This window comes from Diuraphis noxia, unplaced genomic scaffold (assembly GCF_037042655.1).
Source record: "Diuraphis noxia isolate RWA-SAM2 unplaced genomic scaffold, SU_Dnox_SAM2 contig0001, whole genome shotgun sequence".
NCBI lineage: Eukaryota > Metazoa > Arthropoda > Insecta > Hemiptera > Aphididae > Diuraphis > Diuraphis noxia.
In genome coordinates this window covers 60,476,439-60,483,077 of record NW_028301711.1, presented here as the reverse complement: position 1 = coordinate 60,483,077, position 6,639 = coordinate 60,476,439, and positions in this window count along the sequence as shown.

Sequence of the window (6,639 nt, the reverse complement as noted above, 5' to 3'; positions counted from 1 at the left end):
ACAATTCATCAGCTAATACTACCTACATAATATTTATACCATTTATATTTTCGGTATACTATCGTACATAATAGATATTAGATATAATATAATTCATTGGTAGTATCAATATGTTATGTTGTTAATGTATGTATTATTAACTATTATCCAGAAAATATTATAAAAATACATTCAGCTGATTTTAAATATTTATTATGCAAATACAATATCCCATAGGTAAGTTTACGAATAAAATACCTATAATGATATTACATTGTCTATCGTGATTAATTATTACGAAAATGCATACACACGTATCGAATCAATCACTCATTTCAGTCCTATAAAGCGCGTCTTTTTGTAGCACGTCTTTGAAATTGCTGGTAGGTACCAATATAGTATATAGTTGCACAATATATTTCAACGCGTGCGTGTATGTATATATACGTATATATAATATGCCAACGTCATATGTCAGGTTAATCGAAGTTTTTGTCGACCGATTTGACAATAGCCGTCAAAAACTTAAATGGGCTCGGCGTACTTGGTCCCCGACACACCAAGAGAATGGCTTTTTTTTTAAATTTATTTTTTGTCCGTGTCGTACATTTGGATAATCGTATACACGGTTACTTCAAAAACGAACGGAACGAAAAAAAAAATAACACATCGTACCTGGCCCTCCGTGGTAGTTGAACCATTAATCTTAAGTAAGGGGGTTTTCCTGTTACAGCGATGTCAATACACTGCAGTGAGAGGGAACTATCGCAGTACGCTAGTTTATACATATACGGTATACCTATATACATATAGCCTATATCATATAGGAGTATGATACAATATAATATATACCTAACCAGAACGGATCCGGTCCACGTAACAATTCGTAACAACCAATTTGATGCACCAGCTGAAAGCCATCGCTACCTATATATGTATTGTATTTTTTTCCTAGGCTGCTATTCTTTTTTCTATTTTTTATTATTAACAATACATTTTTTGATTCACGGTTTTCTAGACTTAAAAAACATCGTGGGTGAACATAGAGGTATTCGAATGATATTCAAAATAAAATGTTCATTGGGCACCTATAAAAAAAAAAATCGAAAACTCGTTGAATATGAAATTATAATTCTTTTAAAATATTAACTTTGAACGACTAAATGCATGCATGTTTACAAAAATCGTATATTCCTAACGATTAGTGTTTGTTAAAACGTATAGGTAACTTAAAAGTTAAATTACCTTGGACATTTTAATCAAAATTAAAATTATTAATATTTATGATCTCAAAATAAACAATGAATTCATACAAATTAAGTATTGATAAAAGTTATTGGATATGTGTAACGGTTGTTTGCTGCCATACTATAAGAACTCTCCGTATATTTTACAAAATAATTACACTGCAATAATGTTGCATTTATATATAGACTAAATATTGATCACGAACTGTATGAGTCATACTCTAAAAAATAAATAAATACTATAAATATGTTTTGAAAAATCTTTAAATTCATTGCCTAGGTATCTAAATAAAATTATTATTTATGACCATTTCCATGGGAAATTTCAAATTAACTATTTTTTCCTATTTGAACTGACAAAATCGTGGGAACTAATTTCCTCCGAATACTTCTACCATCGTATATTAAATTATAATAACCTAACCTGTTACTTTTCAAGCGACCACGACAGTTTAACACTAGTCACTAAGTGTTTTACAGTATTAAAATGCCACTTGGGATAAAAGACCGCTTTGCCTTTGCAGCTGTAATTAAAAACAAAGTGCATGTTTAATTTATCTTCTTTCACTGTCCTATCTTTTTCGACGATTGGTAATTGGTATGATGTATCAACAAACCTGGAATCTTGTTCTTGATATTATGCTGTGATCGTTTTCCCACCCTTGGTAGTTTGTACTTTGGAAGCCTGAAGGATTGATGTAGCGTGATCGAAGTGATCACATTCGATCGACTAGTACTGAGCGGTGGGATCTCTGTTCCGTCCGGAGTTTCTGCTAAAACTTACCAAACTGCTCGACGTATATTTTCATTGGCTCTTTGAGGAGTTTGATGTTTCCATTCAAATTACTCCTGAGTAGACAGTATCAGGTCGATCATTCTTATCAACTCGTTCCAATTGACTGTAATGGTTTGAAGCAATAGAGTTCTCTTTCTATTCGAGTCGTTGGTCAGACTTTCAGGAGAAGCTCTTAAACATCAGAGCATTTAAAAGTTTTCGGGGTAGGGTTGCAATCCGAGACAACTCATTGGCCCATCGGTTGCAGATGAATACCATGATGTGTTGGATTCTATTCTTGTCTATCCTTCTGTTCATGTCGTTCATGATAAATATTAAGTAACTATACGGTTATTTTCCGAGTTACTTAATATTTATCATGTGCAGACGAAGTTGCTTTTGTCACGTAAAATACAGTGCATAATTTATACACGATTTATAAATAATTTAAAATAGTTAATACATAAACACAGATTTAATAGTAGGTATCTATAAGTATAGTATCTTATATATATAATTTATATTATAATATAAATTATAACATTAAAATTGTAATATCGCAAATTAAAAAAAATATTAATTTTCTTGACATTTTCTATCTGGTTAATTTTAAAAAAATCGATGCAATATGATCTTTTTATAATGTAATTTATTTACACGTCTTTAAATTCGTAAGTGAAACCAAATTCAACTACTGATTAGATTTTTGAAATAATGAGTAGATAGGGTAGATAGGTATTTTGGTATTCACTGTTCAAAAAATGATCCTGTATAAATAGTCCTTCTGTAATCTGTATGTTAAGTTTCCTTAAAATTAAAATTTTATTTAAATTATATTTGAAGTTTGAAGTACTGGTTATAGGTAATATATATATATATTATGCCTAATGCATAAGTATTATACTGTATAAAGTAAATTGTTAGATTTGATTTACATTGAGTTTAATTTATTTTAATTATAAAATTTAAATACGAAAATTTGAGTATAAATAAAGATGTCATAAAAATATTATGTTATAAATGAATAAAACAATTTATGAATGTATATGAATATATGATATATACCTCATCATGGTATATTATATGTATTGATCATACAAAAATGCATATTTTGCGAATGTATTTTCCAATAGATGTTTCAATGTGAAAAAATACTAAGAACTTGACATGAAAAGTAAAAGTACCGTCGAAAAGAATTGATTTTCACGTTTTTTATGACATTAATTGATCGAGTGTACACGAATGCGGATCTCTCTAGTTATATTATACAATTTCCGTTTATATATATATATATACATATAATACTTAAAAGGGGTGCACCTTATAACATTATAATATATTTATCAGTTTACCCAATCGTACACTACGACGGTGATGTTCATTTAATTGACCCTGTTATCCCAGTATGAGTGTTTGTATGAGTTTAAGAGTATATAAATATATATAATATTAGTTATAGTACACACACTACATGACATTGTCGTTTTACCAGGAAACGACCAAAAAAAGAGAGAAAAAAATCTGTAAAACAGGAATCATATAAACGGAGAGAGCTTCATGATATAATATTATATTGTATTGTGGAGAAACCCCTTTTTATATTTTTCGTTACCCACATGAATATAATGCGATGTATATTATATATATAGTTATAACAGCATGGTGCGAGACGCCCTAAAAAATAAAATAAAAAGGGTTCAAACCAGTATTTCGTCATCCCTTTCTGTTTCGGGAACGTACTCACATGCACGCGTACCACACACACACACCCTCCAACTGGTCGACCCCGCTACATCATCCGCAACAACCGTCATGATATGATGTGTTCTGCGGCGATGTGGAAATGTGGAATCACTCCCAGAGAAACGGTACTTTCCACATTCGTACCTATGTGTTTGTTTTACGAACAAAATTGAATAGTGGCGCGCGGCGGATAAATTTGATTTTGACAAAAACCTATTATATCGAGGTGTAACGCAAATATAATATGTACATACACACGTGTATGATGGTATATTACAGCGGGATATGGTATAATCTGGTAAATTAATCATACCTATAGGTATATGTTAAATATGAATGGCATTAAGTGACAAAATACCAATGTCGCAACTGGAAATTTTCTGAGGGTGTGAGTTTACATACCTAGGTATAACATAGGGTACATATATTTTTGTTTCTTTGGTATATTTATATATAATACTATATTATTGTCAAATAGGTGTTAGATACATATAACTAAAACTTACAATAATGATATGACATTATATCAATGATACGTAATTATACTCAAATTTAGAAATTTTATTTAAGATGATACTCCTATGTTTCGATATCGTTGTTGTGTATATATGTATACCTTAATACTGCTATGCAATTCATAATAACAATTAAATATTGTATTAAATAATTTGTATTTAAAATGAATGGATTATATTTAATTATTATAGGGAAACCGAAAAAATTGACATACAGAAACTCTGAGATACCATATAGGTAGTTCAAGATAGCGATGTTCCATTGTATATTTTATACTCAGTCGCACTTGGTACATTTAGAACATTAGATTAATACAGAAACATTATACCCACAAAGAGTTGTCAGTGAGTACTATATGATTTTGGGGGCCATTAAGACATTAATAATGTACGATGAAGGCCCCGATTTATTGACAGTACCTATATACTCTGCAAGTAGTTGAAAAATTCATGTTGAGAGACAGAACCTATAGGTATGGTACTTAATGTTTGAACTGTTTGTTACACAAAAATTATAACCCAAATTTTACTTTGAAAGATTTAACCAAGCATTCAAATTTATGAAAATAATGTATATTAATTTTAACACTTAGAGAGAAAAAATTCAAAGATTTCAAATGCTTAAGATTTGTTAAAATATTCTAAGGTTCTCATTGTGTATGGAAAAATATATTTTAAGTATTTGTAATATTAAAAAAGAAACATATGTTTCTACGGTAATTATTTTTTAAATAATAATTAAATTTCAAAAATTATTTATAGATTAATTTATTGTTAATTATAGAACAAATTTTGGATATACCTATATTTGAATATCCAATGTATTATCAAAATCTGAACTTCAAACACTAATAAAAATTACATGACTTGACCATAACTTTTTTAAAAATTTTAGTAAGAATTTTTTTGTTCTATTTTTAAATATGTGTTATACATTTTTAACTAGTATAAACTAATTTCAATTGTCTATACATATTAAATAAAATCCAAAATATTTTTAATGTAATTTTCATATAACATGACTATTAAATGTAATGTATATTGATTGGTGAAAAACTCAAGTATAGGTTAACCTAACTTAACCTATATAATTGTTCATATTTTAATTACTTATACAATGTATATTATCATTATGTAACAATAAATAAAAAATTTGATGTTGTCTACTTCCCATTTTTCCCTACTTGCTCTCCTCGATTATTTTAAGAGATACCTTCCTACTGGAAAAATTTTACTGTGTGTTGTATAAAATTAGGTTTTAATTTAAAAAAGTTGATTGTTAACTTATTAATATACTTTTTTTTTAAAACCGTTTTTGGTATAATTTATTGTTATGGGAAGTTAATTTACTTTTACAAGTATTGATAAGATTAGGTAACTGCCTTACATATATTTCATTATGAAGTATATATATTATATAGTTATCGATTTCCAAAGTGTCATTATTTTGAGATTAATTTTGTTGTATTCAAAAATAAAATAAAAATACTTTAATAATTAATTAATCATATAAATAATTAATAAATACACTTTATTCCATATTCGTTATAGTATATTCGTCTACTTGTTGATTAAGAAAACGTGAATATTACGTACTCCGTACATCATCGTACAGGTGTCGATGTACCTATTAAGTACCTACCTTATACCTAATACCCATATATATATATATATCATTATGCAAACAATATATCTTAATTATTTTGATTTTATATTTCATTCGACACGAAATTAATAAAGATCCTGCAATGTAATGGAAATGCGATTGGAATGCCTGTATCTTAATTATAATATTTTTTAACGTTAACTTACAAATAAAATATAGTATACATTGTAGTGCATAAACGAAATTTTAAAAAATATTGATCGATATGCAGGCAAAGGCTCTTATTTTTTATTCGTCGAACCTATTTACCTACTAACCTTGGTCAATATTTCTTCAAAATTATGCAGGTAATATATCATCGGATAGAAAATATAATATGGATATAAAATAATATGAAAACGACACTTCATAATGAAGTTATGAAATTTGCTGTAGATAATAATATTAACTGTACTCTAGTGAATCGTTTTTTTAATTTTTTTATTTTGAAATAAAAATTTGAAAAAATAACGCTTCACTCAAACACACTAAGAAAATTCATTATAAGAAAATTTGCTTTAATATTATTAACTATGAATAAACTTTAGTAAGAATCTGAAAAAAACAGGTAAGTATAGATCTGAAGTAAATTAAAGTCGTATAGAGAGAGACTTTAATGGATGTGGTAAATTTCAATCAAATGATATAAAATTATTGTAGCATACAAAAAACAATTTTTGACGAAAATGGTCTGTTAACATATAATATTACTAAGTATATTTGAGAATATTACTA